The sequence below is a fragment of the Heptranchias perlo genome, chromosome 16, assembly GCF_035084215.1.
Source record: "Heptranchias perlo isolate sHepPer1 chromosome 16, sHepPer1.hap1, whole genome shotgun sequence".
Classification (NCBI taxonomy): domain Eukaryota; kingdom Metazoa; phylum Chordata; class Chondrichthyes; order Hexanchiformes; family Hexanchidae; genus Heptranchias; species Heptranchias perlo.
The window spans coordinates 26388808-26407345 of record NC_090340.1 but is presented as its reverse complement, the minus strand read 5'-3'; the positions used below and the strand labels follow the sequence as shown (position 1 = coordinate 26407345).

At 42.2% G+C, this 18538-nt stretch overlaps 1 pseudogene; it reads right to left on the bottom strand.

Annotated features, from left to right (window-relative positions):
* Positions 1–1590: 1590 nt before the first annotated feature.
* Positions 1591–2672, bottom strand: LOC137333417 (leukotriene B4 receptor 1-like; annotated as a pseudogene).
* Positions 2673–18538: the final 15866 nt, after the last annotated feature.

Genomic DNA, 18538 nt, shown 5'->3' with positions numbered 1-18538 from the left:
CAAATTTGCAGATGACACAAAACTTGGAAGGGTAGTAAACAGTGAGGAGAATAGTGATAGACTTCAAGAGGACATGGACAGGCTGGTAGCATGGGCGGACACATGGCAAATGAAATTTAACGCAGAAAAATGCAAAGTGATATATTTCGGTCGGGAGAACGAGGAGAGGCAATATAAACTGGAGGGCACAACTCTAAAAGGGGTACAGGAACAGAGAGATCTGGGGGTATATGTGCACAAATTGTTGAAGGTGGCAGGGCAGGTTGAGAAAGCGGTTAAAAAAGCATACGGGATCCTGGGCTTTATAAATAGAGGTATAGAGTACAAAAGTATGGAAGTCATGATGAACCTTTATAAAACACTGGTTCAGCCACAACTGGACTATTGTGTCCCGTTCTGGGCACCGCACTTTAGGAAAGATGTGAAGGCCTTAGAGAGGGTGCAGAAGTGATTTACTAGAATGATTCCAGAGATGAGGGACTTTAGTTACATGGATAGACTGGAGAAGCTGGGATTGTTCTCCTTGGAACAGAGAAGGTTGAGAGGAGATTTGATAGAGGTATTCAAAATCATGAAGGGTCTAGACAGAGTAGATAGAGAGAAACTGTTCCCATTGGTGGAAGGGTCATGAACCAGAGGACATAGATTTAAAGTGATTGGCAAAAGAACCAAAAGTGACATGAGGAAAAACTTTTTTACACCGCGAGTGGTTAGAATCTGGAGTGCCCGAGAGGATGGTGGAGGCAGATTCAATCATGACCTTCAAAAGGGAACTGGATAAGTACTTGAAAGGGAAAAATTTGCAGGGCTACGGGGAAAGGGCGGGGGAGTGGGACTTGCTGGATTGCTCTTACAAAGAGCCAGCGTGGACTCGATGGGCCAAATAGCCTCCGTCCGTGCTGTATTCTTTCTATGATTCTATGAGTCTACTGAGACAGAAAAGAATGGCCCTAGCCTGAAGTTACTGAGCGGTAGAAGTCTGGCCCCAGACAGAACTTACTGAGATAGAGGAGATTGGCCCCAGAGAGATCTTACTGAGAGGGAAAAGACTGGCCCGAACCAGGCGAGAGGCCAAAGGGTAACTGGATGGTTCCTTTCCTCACAGTACTCAAATGCGTCTCTCGACAGATTGAGCCAGTAGCGGCATCAATATTTTCACGAAAATACCCACCAGCTAGATGATCCCACACTGCAGAACAAGCACGACAACTTGAATAGACAAGGATGCCCCCTTTCACATACAGTTTGGTTAGATGGAGCTGCTAACCAAATCTTAAATCTTAATTATTAACATACCCATTTGTCATTGTTCATTGGTCTACCTATACCATTTCATACTCGAATCATAATCAGGAGTGATCATGATTGGTATTGTTCTGCTTTAAATGTATCCAACTCTTTTCAAAATTTTTGGTTGGAAAAATTGGAATAGCAGATAAAATGCACACAAAATTGCCACAGAAAAGGATAGCAATCTCTAAAAGTTTTGTCTCGGTGTGTTTTAATCTTTTGTTAATTTGAAGCTTTAGCATATCCATTCAGAACAGGAGCTCTTGTTGAATTACCACACAGATTTTAATTACTCTTTAAGGTATACTAGAAAAAAAAGCAGAATCAAAAATAACCTTTTTAATGCACATGTGTCTTTGCACACATTCAAGTGTGCAGTGTTGACAAATTGTCAATAGTCAGACGATTGTTTGAGAATCGTCTTTCATGGTATTTGATTCCTTGGAGCTTTTCTCAGCTAAAGAAATGTTCAGTTGTTGAAAGAGTTTAGCAATTCCAGAGGTTTGAAATCCATTCTGGAATCTACGAGCAGCAAATGCGTACAGAATAGGATTAATGCAGCTGTTGATGATTGCCAAGCCTCCTGCCAAATTCTCCATCCTTTCACTCACATTCAGCATCATTTTGGAGATTTCTGGGCTTGAAGTCCTTGTCAATATTGAAGAAACTGTTAACAGGTTTGTGATGTGATACGGCAACCAGCAAACTGCGAAAGCAATCACCACGTTTCTGATCACCTTGGCCGGCTGACTCTTACTTTGAAAAGTTATTTGTTTTATTCTTTTTGCAACAACCGCATAACAGACAGACAATACAAGAAATGGAATGGCGAAGCCCACTAACGTTTCAAAGATAACTAGTCCTTTCTTTTGCTGATAACTTGCGTGCAACCGTGAACAGCGCGGATGTTCACCGCGCATTACTTTCTGCTCTGTAATAACAGGAACAGCGAAGAGAAAGGCTGAAACCCAGACGCTGATGATAACTTTCACAACTATTCCTCGTCTCCACCATTTCCGAGTAGCAAATGGGTACAGCACAACCAGGAGGCGCTCAATGCTCATCGCTACGATGAAGAACACGCTGGCGTACATACTGCAATGGATCACATACATCAGAACTTTGCAGAAAGGTGCTCCAAAAACCCAACTATCAGCGAAGGCATAAATCCAAAATGGCAAAGTGATGAGGGTGATGAAATCTGCGACGGCCAGGTTTAATATCAGCATGATAGTGGGAAACTACTGTTTAATGTTACAAAGAATAATCCAGGTCACCAATGAATTCCCCAACATGCCAAGGAGAAAAAGGAGACTAAAGGCAACACAGAACACGGCCTGATGCACAGCCACAGAAGGTAAAGTCGAGTTAGACAGCTCCATTTAGGTGACAGCTTGCTTTTACAGTCAGCTAATAACTGCAGCCAAGGTGCTGACAACTCAAATGTGCCAGAAATGAAAGCTGTGAATTGTATCCTTTGATTAGTCATCTCATCAAAACCTGTCATAAATGTGAAACACGAGCCATCCCATTGGTCATAGGCACAATTACAATCTGATTTACAGAACGTCAGATTTCTTTTTGTATTTAACAAAAAGGCGGGGGGAGGGCTCAGGGGAGGGGACATTTATAAATCTAAAGATAAAAGTCAAGGCCATAGAGCAGTGTTGCGATTTGGGTGAAGATAAGCAGAGTGTGACAGGAAGGGACAGAGAGTTTAGTGGTAATACTGCAAGAGTAAGGTCGCATCAGGGAAATATAGTAAAAAGTTAAAATTAAAGGCGCATGAAGCGTTCGTAACAAGATAGATGAATTAATGGCACAAATAGAGATAAATGGGTTTGATCTAGTGGCTATTACTGAGACGTGGTTGCTAGGCGACCAAGGTTGGGAACTAAATATTCCAGGGTATTTGACTTTTCGAAAAGACAGACAAAATGGAAAAGGAGGGGGGTTGGTCCTGATAATAAAGGATGACATAAGGACAGTAGTGAGAAAGGAACTCAGCTCAGAAGATCAGGAAATAGAATCAGTATGGGTAGAGATAAGTAATAATAAGGGGCAGAAAACATTGGTGGGAGTAGTTTATAGACCCCCTAACAGTAGTTATACTGCTGGACAGAGTATTAATCAAGAAATAAGGGAAGCTTGTAACAAAGGTAATGCAACAAGCGTGGGGGACTTTAATCCTCATACAGACTGGACAAATCAAATTGGCAAAAGTAGTTTGGAGGATGAGTTCGTGGAATGCATTTGAGGCAGTTTCCAAGAACAATACATTGTGGAACCAACTAGGGAACAGACTATTCTAGATCTTGTTTTGTGTAATGAGACAGGGTTAATTAGTAATCTCACAGTAAGGGATCCTCTGGGGAAGAGCGATCAATGATAGAATTTCACATTGAGTTCGAGAGTGACATACTTAAGTCTGAAACTGGAGCCTTAAACTTAAACAAAGCCAATTACATAGATATGAGGGGCGAGTTGGCTAAGGTAGATTGGGAAATTTGATTAAAAGATATGACAGTACATAAGCAATGATGAACATTTAAAGAAATATTTAATAATTCTCAATGACTATACATTCCATTGAGAAATAAAAACTCCATGGGAAAGAGATCCATCCATGGCTAACTAAAGAAGTTAAGATGTGGAGATACCGGTGATGGACTGGGGTTGAAAAATGTAAACAATCTTACAACACCAGGTTATAGTCCAACGATTTTATTTGAAAATCACAAGCTTTCGGAGGCTTCCTCCTTCATCAGGTGAATGTCAGGAGATCCTTAAACGTATTGCATTTATATTCAGAGAACAATACCTGGTGATTACAGATAATCTTTCCAACTGCCCATTGTCAAGGCAATCAGAGTGTCAGACAGAGAGGTGTTACCTACAGGACCACCGAATATACAAACGGCCAGAACACAAAACAGAGAGAGAGAGGGAGAAACATCCAAAAGGAAGAGAAAGACAGAAAATGACCCATTGTATTAAAAACAGATAACTTTTATTCGCTGGTGGGGTTACGTGTAGCGTGACATGAACCCAAGATCCCGGTTGAGGCCATCCTCATGGGTGCGGAACTTGGTTATCAATTTCTGCTCGACGATTTTGCGTTGTCATGTGTCTCGAAGGCCGCCTTGGAGTACGCTTACCCGAAGATCGGTGGCTGAATGTCCTTGACTGCTGAAGTGTTCCCCGACTGGGAGGGAACCCTCCTGTCTGGCGATTGTTGCATATTAGATTAAAAGAAGAGGCTTATAATGTTGCCAAGAAGAGTAGTAAGCCTGAGGATTGGGAGAGTTTTAGAAACCAGCAAAGGATGACAAAAATTGATAGAGGGAGAAAATAGAATATAAGAACAGATTGTAAGAGCTTCTACAAGTATGTAAAAAGGAAGAGAGTAGCAAAAGTAAATGTGGGTCCCTTAGAGGCTGAGACAGGAGAAACTATAATGGGGAATAAGGAAATGGCAGAAATGCTAAACAAATATTTTGTATCTATCTTCACAGTAGAAGTTTCCTAACTTCACTCCTAAAAGTCCTGGATCTAATTTTTAGGCTATGTCCCCGAGTCCTAGACTCCTCAACCAGCAGGAATGGTTTCTCTCTATCTACCCTATCTGTTCCCCTTAATATCTTGAAAATTTTGATCAAATCATGCCTTAATCTTCTAAATTCCAGGGAATACAAAACCAGTTTGTGTAATCGCGCCTCGTATTTTAACCCCTGGAGTCCAGATATCATTCTAGTAAATCTGCACTCCCTCCAAGGCCATTATATCCTTCCTAAGGTGTGGAGCCCAGAACTGAACACAGTACTCCAGGTGTGGTCTAACCAAGACTTTGTAAGGCTGTAGCATAACTTCTACCCCTTTGTATTCTAGTCCTCTAGATATAAAGGCCGGCATTCCATTAGCCTTTTTGATTATTTTCTGTACCTGTCCATGATATTTTAATGATCTATGTATATGGACCCCAAAGTCTCATTGGACCTCCACTGTTTCAAGCTTTTCACCATTTAGAAAGTACTCTGATCTATCCTTTTTAGGTCCAAAATGGATGACCTCACACTTGCCTACATTGAAATCTATTTTCCACAGTCTTGCCCATTCACTTAATCTATTAATATCTCTCTATAATTTTATTCTTCCATCTACACGGCTTACAATGCTGCCTATCTTTATGTCATCGGCAAACTTGGATATGTGGCTCTCTCTCCTGTTATCTAAGTCGTTAATAAATACAGTGAATAGTTGAGGCCCCAACACAGATCCCTGTGGGACACCACGAGTCACATCCTGCCAATTTAAGTACCTGCTCATTATCCCTACTCTTTGTCACCTGCCACTCAGCTGATTTCCTAACCAGGTCAATAATTAGCCCTCAATTCCATGAGCTTCAACTTTAGCTAACATTCTCTTATGAGGGACTTTATTGAATTCCTTCTGGAAGTCCATATAAATAACATCCATAGACATGCCCCTGTCCACTACTTTAGTCATCTCTTCAAAAAATTCAATCAGGTTCGTCGAGCATGACCTACCCTTTACAAATCTCTCTAATCAGCTGAAAATTTTCAAGATGTTCAGTCACTCTATCCTTAGTTATAGACTCTAGTAATTTCCCGACAACAGATGTCAGGCTAACTGGTCTATAATTCCCTGGTTTTCCTCTCTCACCTTTCTTAAATAGTGGAATTTAAACATATGCAATTTTCCAATTTAAAAGAACGGTTCTTGAATCAAGAGAACTTTGGAAGATTATAGTTAGGGCATCTGCAATGTCCTCACCTACTTCCTTTAAAACTCTGGGATGGAAACCATCTGGTCCTGGGGATTTGTCACTCTTTAGTGCCATTTTTTTCTTCGTTACTGTTAATTTGCTTACATTAATTATGGTGAGTCCCTGTCCCTGATTCAAAATTAGTTTCCTTGGGGTGTCCAGCAGGCTATCCTCTTCCTCTACCGTAAATACTGACGCAAAGTAATTATTTAACATGTCCGCCATTTCCTTATTTTCATTTACAATATCACCATTATCAGTTTTTAAGGGGCCCACATTACTTTCGACCACCCTCTTTTTCCTAATATAATTGTAAAAATCTTTTGTGTTGATTTTGATATCCCTTGCAAGTTTCTTTTCATACTCCCTTTTTGTAGCTCTTACTATCTGTTTTGTGACCCTTTGCTGTTCTTTGTATCTCTCCCAGTCACCAGGATCTGTGCTATTTTTTGCATTTTTGTATGCTTTTTCTTTTAGCTTTATGTTGCCCCTTACCTCTTTTGTCATCCAAGGCTTTTTTTTTGGCAAGTAGAGCTCTTGCCCCTTAGGGCTATAAACCGGTTCAGTATCATGTTAAATTCTTTTTTGAACACCTCCCACTGATCTTCTTTTGATTTACCCATTAACAGATTTGCCCAGTTTACTGTGGACAGTCTCTGTCTCATCCCGTTGAAGTCGGCCTTACCTAAATTTAGAATCTTATTAGCTATTACGGGTTTCTCTGTTTCAAACATAACGTTGAACTCGATCATATTCTGATCGCTATTAGATAAATGTTCATGCACCGTTATGCTGTTAACTAAATCTGGCTCATTACTCATTATTACATCTAATACGGCCTGCCCCCTTGTTGGTCCAAGGACATACTGTTGCAGAAAGCTGTCCTGAACACACTCAAACAATTTGCTACCTTTCTGACATGAGCTCGTCTACTTATCTCAATCTATATGAAAGTTAAAATCCCCCATTAAAACCACTCTGTCTTTGCTACATGCTTGTCTAATCTCTGCATTTATACATTCTGTCACTTCACAGCTGCTACCAGGGGGCCCATACACAACTCCCACTACAGTCTTAAATCCTTTTCTATTTCTTAATTCTACCCATAAAGTCTCCACTGCCTGCTTAACTTTCGTTATATCCTCTCTTATCGTTGAAGTAATTTTATCCTTAATCACTAAGGCTATTCCTCCCCCTCTACCAGTTTACCTATCCTTCCTATAGACCTTATAACCTGGTATATTCAGTTCCCAGTCCTGACCGTCTTGCAGCCATGTCTCAGTACTGGTTATCATGTCATACCCTCTAAGTTGAATTTGCACTTGCAATTCATTTAATTTGTTCCTTATACTCCCTGCGTTTGTATAAAGAACGCTTATTTGGGCTGTACATCCTAACCTGTCCTTCTGCCCTAATGTTTTTCTCATACATTTCTTATTTCTCTCTCCTTATTTAATTACTTTACATCTTTTAGTTTTCCCTGTAGTGCCTAAAGTATAATTTCTGATTATTACTCTTCTCTCCTCCCTTTCGTTTGTTTTAGGATTATATTTATACTATCTTTTCCACCTGAGCCCTCCCCCCCACTTACTAGTTTAAAGTCCTTATGACCTGGTCCCAGCCCGGTTCAGGTGGAGCCCGTCCCAGTTCCTTCCTGTCCCAGTACTGGTGCCAGTACTGTCCCAAGAAATGGAACCCCTCTTTCCCACACCTCTCCTTCAGCCATGTGTTCACCTCCCTAATCCGCTTATCCCTACGCCAATTTGCACGTGACTTGGGCACCACAGGGCCTCAAAGAGAACTGCCCAGTGGGAATGGAAGGAGATAACCTTGCAATTTCATTGAGTGTTGCTCTCGCTGCTCTTGTGTCCTGCTACTTTAGAAGCAGAGACAATATTCTGTAGATAAGTGCAAACATATAACTGTCAGGGTGTGAATTTTCTTTGAACTAGTACATTTTTGAGGTCTAACTCATATAAAGAACACTATTTTTTCTCTCAGCTACATTTTATTCAAGTCAACTTGCAAACTGCAGTAACCTCATCCTGCGCCTGTGGTAGGTAGGAGCAGACAATATGCAACAATACATTTCCCCTCGTTTCACATTAATGGTGAGTTTTGTGACAGATTATTTTCAGATCTACAGAGGGCTCAGTCACAGCCTCAAAGGCAAAAATTAACTTACTCTGGTAAGTAGCTCTCAAGCTTTTTTAGACCAAAAATTTGTCATAATCTCTGCCGTCCCACAGCAGGGCAAATAGGAATTTGACGCGAATGTGCTAACCAATGTACTAAGAGTAGCACATGGAGGAAGTTCAACCCACTGGTCTGCTACCTCTTTAATCCCACTTATTTTTTATTTATTTATTTTTTTTATTCATTCACGGGATGTGGGCGTCGCTGGTGAGGCCAGCATTTATTGCCCATCCCTAATTGCCCTCGAGAAGGTGGTGGTGAGCCGCCTTCTTGAACCGCTGCAGTCCGTGTGGTGACGGTTCTCCCACAGTGCTGTTAGGAAGGGAGTTCCAGGATTTTGACCCAGCGACAATGAAGGAACGGCGATATATTTCCAAGTCGGGATGGTGTGTGACTTGGAGGGGAACGTGCAGGTGGTGTTGTTCCCATGCGCCTGCTGCTCTTGTCCTTCTAGGTGGTAGAGGTCGCGGGTTTGGGAGGTGCTGTCGAAGAAGCCTTGGCGAGTTGCTGCAGTGCATCCTTTGGATGGTACACACTGCAGCCACAGTGCGCCGGTGGTGAAGGGAGTGAATGTTTAGGGTGGTGGATGGGGTGCCAATCAAGCGGGCTGCTTTATCTTGGATGGTGTCGAGCTTCTTGAGTGTTGTTGGAGCTGCACTCATCCAGGCAAGTGGAGAGTATTCCATCACACTCCTGACTTGTGCCTTGTAGATGGTGGAAAGGCTTTGGGGAGTCAGGAGGTGAGTCACTCGCCGCAGAACACCCAGCCTCTGACCTGTTCTCGTAGCCACAGTATTTATATGGCTGGTCCAGTTCAGTTTCTGGTCAATGGTGACCCCCAGGATGTTGATGGTGGGGGATTCGGCGATGGTAATGCCGTTGAATGTCAAGGGGAGGTGGTTAGACTTTCTCTTGTTGGAGATGGTCATTGCCTGGCACTTATCTGGCGCAAATGTTACTTGCCACTTATGAGCCCAAGCCTGGATGTTGTCCAGGTCTTGCTGCATGCGGGCTCGGACTGCTTCATTATCTGAGGGGTTGCGAATGGAACTGAACACTGTGCAGTCATCAGCGAACATCCCCATTTCTGACCTTATGATGGAGGGAAGGTCATTGATGAAGCAGCTGAAGATGGTTGGGCCTCGGACACTGCCCTGAGGAACTCCTGCAGCAATGCCTCTTGACTGGATATTAGGCCATTCTCGTTTATACTGCAGGCTGCAAATACATTTTTAATGTTTAGAGTGTGACTGGTAGCATCAGATTTCTCAAATCAAAAAAAAAACTCTGCTTAAGAATAAAATGCCCAAAAGGTTCAACTGAGGCATTAAGTACTATTGAAACCTGGCCAGAGCACCGCTCTAGAGTTATACTTGATATGGTGTCAAATCCAACTGCTGGTAGGTGGCCTTCCTAATGTTGACTGACACTCCAGAGACAGATCAGAAATTGCTTTGCAGCGACACAAGGGTGTCACTATAATTACATCCTTAAGCAACAACTCGCACTATAACTGAAACTGGACACCTTGGCCTATATTTTCCCATTTAAAATGGTTAAAGCAAATAGCATAGATGCATGTAAGAGGAAGCACATGGGGGAGAAAGGAATAGAAGGCTATGCTGATAGGGTTAGATGAAGCCGGGAGGGAACAGGCTTGTGTGGATCATAAACGCCGGCATAGACCAGTTGGACCAAATGGCCTGTTTCTGTGCTGAAGTTTCGATGTAACTCGATGTAAAATACTGCTGGTATTAATGATAATGCCCATCAGAATATCTGAGCTCTCCTTTTTATTTGACCGACACATTGTTTCGAGGATCCCTTAGAGAGAAGTCCTGGTGAATTTTCATCTGCATCTCTGCTGATGTCAGCTAAAATGTGAGATGCTGCTTAAAGCTCCATTTTGTAGTGAAAAAGTGGCTATTCATTCATTACAGCACCGACTTTCCCTCCAGCGTTAAAGGCAACTTCGCAGTCCTGGGGAGCATGATCTTGAGAGGGCGGCATGAACGGGCACATTCGCAACCAGAGTGGGGAGGTACCCCCGCTGGATTCGGCAAGCACAGCTAATTTTAATCATTTACGCGTGCTCTCTGCACAATTGGAGTCTGGCACCAGGAATGTAATGAAGGGAGCCCACTGAATCTAGAGCTTGTAACCCTTAAAGGGGATACAAATGTTGGAGCCATTTTCAAGGCTCAAAATGGTCACAGCAATTTGCAGCCTTTGCAAAGGCTGAATGAGAGCTGGGGGAAGAACTGACAGGTGAGATTGAAAGGACAAACAAACAGAGACACAGAACCGAGTCTGTGGGAAGATGGCAGAGGCCTTGTGTAATGACTGACAAACCAGACATTCTGTTGCATGAGGTGGGTGAAAGGTGACTTGCCCTGTTTGACACTTTTCCCTTGGTATATTGTATTCGCTGCTCACGCTACGGTCTCCTCTACATTGGGGAGACCAAACACAAAGTGGGTGATCGATTTGCTGAACATCTCCGCTCAGTCCACAAGCGTGAGCCTGAGCTTCTGGTCGCTTCCCATTTTGATTCTCCGTCCCACTCTCACTCTGTCCTTGGCCTCTTACACTGTTACAACAAAGCTTACCGGAAGCTCGAGGAACAGAACTTCATCTTTCGATCAGGCATTTTACAACCTTCCGGCCTCAACATTGATTTCAACAACTTTGAATCATAACCACTGCTCCCACTTTTTCAGACAGCAGGTGCTGGTAATGGTTCTGCTGTTATCATTTACACCTCCTCTGGACCCATCTTTTGTTTCTGTACTTGTCCCATTAACACCCTCTTTTGCCTTGCACCATCATCCCTTTTGTCATTTAATCACTTCTGCGTTCCACCCTCTCACAGACCTTTCCCCTTTGTTCTTTCCTCCCACCCCTTCCCCACCACCACTTTTCCCAGGCTCTGTACTATAAACTGTTAAATCTCTAACTTCTTCCAGTTCTGATGAAAGGTCATCAACCTGAAATATTAACTTTGTTTCTCTCCACAGATGCTGCCTAACCCGCTGAGTGTTTCCAGCATTTTCTGTTTTTATTTCTGATTTCCAGAATCCACAGTATTTTGCTTTTGTTTTAGTCCCATGGACTAGATAGATAGCATATGCCACAAAGTGTAGCCTGTCTAACTCATCCACATTTACTGCTCAGCCATGCCAAACCTTCGCTGAACTTTACAGCTTTCTTTGCATCTCTCACATACCCAGAACTCAGTAGGGCACACAATCACAATGCAATGTGCAATTGAAAACTTTGCCATGCTCACATCTTCCAAGAGCTCCAGGTTGGACACATGGCAGCATTAAGTGACCCCTGAACTTTCGGAAATACACCATTGTGGTGGCATTATGCATGCCTGTCCTGACCACCACATCAGCCAGCTTTTTGATCCATCGACTAATCGATATCATGGTGAGCCAGAGGCATAACGACTGAGGGTAGTGGTGATCTGGCCCACCGCTGGTAGTGCTGTCCCTTTGTTACAAGTTTGCTGTAGGTGACTTTTCTGCAGATCACAAAGCTCTGTCCTCCAGGTTGGACACATGGCAGCATTTAGTGAGCACACCATTTAGGAAACACACCATTGTGGTGACATTGGGCATACATGTCCTGCTGACCTGTAGCAAGTTGAGGTCGTTGTCCTGGGTCATCGGTAAGTATTGTGCCAAGGTCTGCGGCATTCTGATCTCCCTGGCATGCCTTTTTTTTTATTTTGAACCACCTCAGCCATGAGAAACTGTATTTGAGCTGCTTTAAAAACAAACTTGTCTTAAGGAGTAAAGAAAATGACTGACATTTTTTCCTAAGAAATTAATATAATGGGGCAGAAATCGCTCAGAGTGACGAACCAACACTGCTCGCCGCTCTGTAGATTTATATTAACCCACTGACTTTTTGTCGGCCACTTCCTCGAATAGGAAGCGGAGAAGAGCCCAGCGTCAGTTCAGGCGAAGCTAGGACCTTGAGAGAAGTGAGAAGATCGATCTCTTCCCTTGACCAATCAGATCGCAGCATTTTTGAGCACTGCGTTCACTGTCTCTGTCGGCTTGGAACGTTAAACCAGGAAATGAAAGATACAGCATTTTAAATCAATGTAAAAACAGTTATAGACAGTGTAAAAAAGAGGGTAAGAAATAATTAAATTAAATAAAAGAAAGAGAAGAGAAAAGTAAAAAAATAAATTTTTTAATTTTTAAAAATAATTTTTCAATAACCAAAAACCATTGAAATAAGGAGTAATGAGACTCCACATTTTTAAAAGTTTATTTTTAGTTGTTTGGCAGTCATTAAGACATACCGTGCTTTTAAAACTTAGTTTAGACCTGTATTTTATGCATTCCTGTTTGGTGACTTGATTGGTTATTTTCTAACTGGGCGGATAAGAGAGTTTGCACTTTTTCAATGATTTCTCTGATTGCAGCGTGCGATGTCACTTTAATTCGAAGCTGTCATATTGCTGGCGAACCATTAGGAGTGAGTTCCGGATTTCCACGTTTCACTGTGCAAACGCTGGAACTTGCTCCTCCGTTTTGCCACTAACAATGGAGAGCACTGTTGAGCTCTCCGTTATTTCGGGAGCGATTTCTGCCCCAATATAAATATTTTCATAAAAATAGAAAAAGTAAACAAAAACACTGCACAATAAACAGTACAATAAACCTTTCCAAAGGCGACATAGGAGCTCCCTTGCCCACAGACTATCTTTTGCTTAAGAGGACAATCTGTTTTGGATAGATTTAGGTGCTGTATGTCACAGCCCTGTTAAGGGTCCATCTCAAAATAACGGGAGGCTCCCCTAACAGCTCAGTGAATAAATGCATCACATAATGGCCAGAATTTTCAACTTCTGCGGGGCTAAAATGGGCTTCAATGGAAAGGATAATGGGGCGGGGTATATAGCAGGCAGACACTCCACTAACTCCTGCTTTATGCCCCTTGCTGAAGTTGAAAGTTCTGCCCAATATGTTGCTGAGTCATGCAGATCAGGGAGGTGCCAGGCTTGATCCCTGGCCCATGCTGAGTTGGTCGATGTCAGCCAGGATAACAATAAGTCCTACTATTGGCCTTAGTGTCCTTGGTTTAAAGAACGGAAAAAAATCAGACTGGCAGCGGGTATGGCTGAGGTATTAAATCAGTACTTTGCATCTGCCTTCAGTAGAGAAGAAGATGCTGCCAATGTAGCAGTAAAGGAGGGGGTAGTTGCGATATTGCATAGGATAAAAATAGATAAAGAGGAGGTACTTAAAAGGTAGGCAGTACTCAAAGTAGAAAAGTCACCTGGTCCGGATGAGATGCATCCTAGGTTACTGAGGGAAGTAAAGGTGGAAATTGCAGACACTCTGGCCACAATCTTCCAATCCTCCTTAGATATGGGACAGTGCCGAAGGACTGGAGGATTGCAAATGTTACACCCAAGTTCAAAAAAGGGGAGAGGGATGAACCTGGCAATTACAGGCCAGTCAGCCTAACGTCAGCGATGGGGTAACTTTTAGAGACAATAATCTGGGACAAAATTAACTGGCACTTGGAAAAGTATGGGCTAACAAATGAAAGACAGCATAGATTTGTTAAAGGCAAATGGTGTTTGACTAACTTGATTGAGTTCTTTGATGAAGTAACGGAGAGGGTTGATGAGGGTAGTGAGGTTGATGTTGCGTATATGGACTTTCAAAATGCATTTGATAAAGTACCACACAATAGACTTGTTAGCAAAATTAGAGCCCATGGGATTAAAGGGACAGTGGCAGCGTGGATACAAAATTAGCTAAGGGACAGAAAGCAGAGAGTAGTGGCGAGCGATTGTTTTTCAGAGTGGAGCGAAGTAAACAGTGGTGTTCCCCAAGGGTCGGTAGTAGGACCACTGCTCTTTTTGATATATATTAATGACCTGGACTTGGGTATAGAGGGTAGAATTTCAATGTTTTCAGATGACACAAAACTCAGAAATGTAGTAAACAATGTGAAGGATAGTGACAGACTTCAGGAGGACATAGACAGACTGGTGAAATGGGCAGACACATGACAGATGAAATTTAATGCAGAGAAGTGTGAAGTGATACATTTTAGAAGGGAGAATGACGAGAAACAATATAAATGAAATGATACAATTTTAAAGGGGGGTGCAGGAACAGAGAGACACGGGGATGTATGTACACAAATCTTTGAAGGTGACAGGACAACTTGAGAAGGTTGTTAAAAAAGCATATGGGATCCTGGGCTTTATTAATAGAGGCTTAGAGTACAAAAGCAAGGAAGTTATGCTAAACCTTTATAAAACACTGGTTAAGCCTCAGCTGAAGTACAGTGTTCAATTCTGGGCACCACACTTTAGGAAGGATGTCAAGACCTTAGAGAGGGTGCAGAAGAGATTTACTAGAATGATACCAGGGATGAGGGACTTCAGTTATGTGGAGAGACTGGAGAAGCTGGGGTTGTTCTCCTTAGAGCAGAGGAGATTTGATAGAGATGTTCAAAATCATGAACGGCTTTGCTAGAATAAACAAGGAGAAACTGTTTCCAGTGGCAGCAGGGTCGGTAACCAGAGGACACAGATTTAAGGAGATTGGCAAAAGAGCCAGAGGCGACATGAAGAAAACAAATTTTACGCAGCAAGTTGTTATGATCTGGAATGCACTGCCTGAAAGGGTGGTGGAAGCAGGTTCAATAGTGACTTTCAAAAGAGAACTGGATAAATACTTGAAGGGAGAAAATTTGCAGGGCTATGGGGAAAGAGTAGGGGAGTGGGACTAATTGGAAAGCTCTTTCAAAAAGCCAGCACAGGCACAATGAGCCGAATAGCCTCCTTCTGTGCTGTATCATTCTATGATTCTAGGATTCCCGCTCCTGGTCACTATCGAATGAACCTCACCCGAAAGTGCAGGTATGGAAAATGTTGACTCAGGCTCAGCTGTATTTCCCACTGCTTCACAACACAGTCACACAGCCTGTCAACACTCAAATAAAGAATGGATAGTTGGGCAAGGCAGAGGTGGGGGGCTGTGCATTTCTTGGTTTTATCTGTTACATCGAGTTATGTTGAGTCTGCAGCACAGAAACAGGCCATTCGGCCCAACTGATCTTTGCCGGAGTTTATGCTCCACACGAAACTCCTCCCTCCCTACTTCATCTAACCCTATCAGCATACTCTTCTATTCCTCTCTCCCTTGTGTACTTATCTAGCTTCCCCTTAAATGCATCTATGTTATTTGCCTCAACTACTCCTGTGGTAGTGCGTTCCACATTCTTACCACTCTTTGGGTAAAGAACTTTCTACTGAATTCCCTATTGGATTTATTAGTGACTATCTTATATTATGATCTCTAGTTTTGGACTCCGCCACAAGTGGAAATATTTTCTCTACGTTGACCTTATCAAACCCTTTCGGTATCTTAAGACCTCTATCAGGTCACCCCTCAGCCTTCTCTTTTCTAGAGAAAAGAGACCAGCCTGTTCACGCTTTCCTGATAAGTATATCCTCTCAGTTCTGGCATCATTCTTGTGAATCTTTTTTGCACCCTCTCCAATACCTCTATATCCTTTCTATAATATGGAGACCAGAATTGCGCTCAGTACACCAAGTGTAGTCTAACCAAGGTTCTATACAAGTTTAACATAACTTCTCTGCTTTTCAATTCTATCCCTCTAGAAATGAACCTTAGTGCTTGGTTTGCCTTTTTTATGGCCTTATTAACCTGCGTTGCTACTTTTAGTGATTTGTGTATCTCTTCCCCGAGACCCCTTTGCTCCTCTATCCCGTTTAGACTCTTATTATCCAAGCAGTATGTGGCCTCCTTATTCTTCCTACCGAAATGCACCACCTCACACTTATCTATATTGAAATTCATTTGCCAATTACACGTCCAGTCTGCAAGTTTATTAATGTCTTCTTGAATTTTGATGCATTCTTCCTTTGCATTAACTACACCCCCCAATTTGGTGTCATCTACAAATTTTGAAATTGTACTTCTGATTCCTGAGTCCAAATCGTTAATGTAAATTGTGAACAACAGTGGTCCCAGCACTGATCTCTGTGGAACACCACTTCCCACCTTTTGCCAGTCTGAGTAACCCCTACTCTCTGTTTTGCGTTTTGTAGCCAGCTTGTTAACCATTCTGCCACCTGTCCCCTGACTCCACATGCACTGACCTTAGTCATGAGTCTACAATGCAGTACCTTTTCGAAGGCCTTTTGAATATCCACATATATTACATCTACTGCATTATCCTTGTTTACTCTTTCTGTTACTTCTTCAAAGAATTCACTAAGGTTGGTCAAGCATGACTTTCCCTTCTGAAATCCATGCTGACTATTCTTTATTATATTTTCATTTGTGAGATACTTCTATATTACATCTTTGAGTAAAGATTCCATTATCTTTCCTACCACTGACGTTAAGCTAACTGGTCTATAATTCCTTGGACTTGTTCTATCCCCCTTTTTAAAAATAGGAATAATATTAGCTGTCCACCTTTCCTAATGAATTTTTATATATAAGCGATAGTGCCTCTGCTATCTCTTCCCTAACTTTTAATATGCACGGATGCAATCCATCCGGACCAGGGGTTTTATTCTATCTAAGTTTGATTAATTTAGCAATTATCTCCCCTCTTTCTATCTTAAATGTCTTTATATCTGTTTGTTAACAGTAAGCCCTAGTCCTCTGACAATCTTAGGTTCCTCAATCCCTCCTGTTCCCATAGCAATGTAAAGAAAACCCCACCACATCCTGCTTCTGTGGTTAACAACAAACATTCCAAAAGTGTGTTACTTGTTAAATCGGAACTGTGGAAATGATAGGGTGGAAAAGCTTTGAGCTGTTGTCTCCATCCCTGGAATAAGAGTTCTGGTTGCTGAAGTTTAGGCTCATTAGAGGAATTGAAACTCTCAAACAACACACACGATGATCCAAAGACTGCGGGAGACCTCACATTACAGTTGCTGAGCTCGGTAGCAAGGGGATGGTCAGCCCCGGGTCTTCCTAACTTCACCATACACAAGTCTCACTTTTATTCCTCAGCTAAAAGGCCATTAAATCATATCTCTTCCATGTCGTAGCATCCAAGAGGTCCCAATGACGTTTGGCGCTACTTCCCGCAGATGTTATTTTTGTCTGTAAGGTTAGTGTGGCTGAAAGTTCTATAAAAATATATAAGCTACTGCATCTTCTATTGTGACTGCTTAGCTGTTACTTTTAATAAACCCGTTCCATAGTTTACAGCCCATGCCATGGTTTGATAGAGTATTTATTTTTCCATTTTCCATAGTCTAGCAGGGGTCTCCTGTCATATCCAGTAAGCTAAATACAAGAACAAGGATTTCTGCCCGGTCGCTGGGCCAGGTATTTTGTGTATAAAGTCACACTACAGCGAGAGTACAAGAGGCTATTAAATCATACATCTTCCATGTCTGTAGCATCCAAGAAGTCCCAGTGACGTTTGGCTCTACTTCCTGTTGTCTGTGAGGAGTGTGTGACTATCTAAGTATGTTACAAGAGAAGTAATATTATCACTCTAAATTATCACTGAACTTAAGTTGTACTTCATTTATGTCTGTTCTCAGAACTTGAGGAGGTGGTTAGCAGAAAATAATCAAGATAAATTCAAAGAATAAGAAAGATTTAAAGAGTTTAATCTCTTCTATTTAGAACGGAGTTAAAAGAGGAACTGACAGCCAATATTCAAAATTAAAACAAGTTAGAATAATAACCAGGTGGTTCTTACAGCCAACATGGGAGAGACACTAGACCCAAATTTCCTCGCACAAATCGATGTAATAGTGCTGTAATCTGGGCAGGTTGCACCAGGAATCATGCAGGAGGTGGGATTGGGCACCTATAAGGATGATATGCAAATGAGGGAAATACATCATCATTTGCACCCTAGCAGTGCTGGACACAAAGGATGTCTATGCATCCCTGGCATCCATTGTTGTTAAAGGCATCAGGGAGGGGCATTTAAAACCGCAAAGGCTGATTTCCCTACCGCATTCGAGCATTAGAGCGCATGGATTGTAATAAGAAAACCAGCCTAAGTGAAAATGAGATGCTATTTTTTATCTTTTTAAAACTCATTAGGTGGCACAGCTGCCCCATTTATGTGCTGGAAGAAGCCACAGAAAACGTCCCTCTCCTCTTCCATCCCACCTGAGGAGTTGTAAATAGAAAGGGCGTCTGCCCAAAATATGTAAATTCCCCTCACCCCAGAAAGTGGGCCTTGGTCAGGGGTGTAAGTAACAGGTAGACA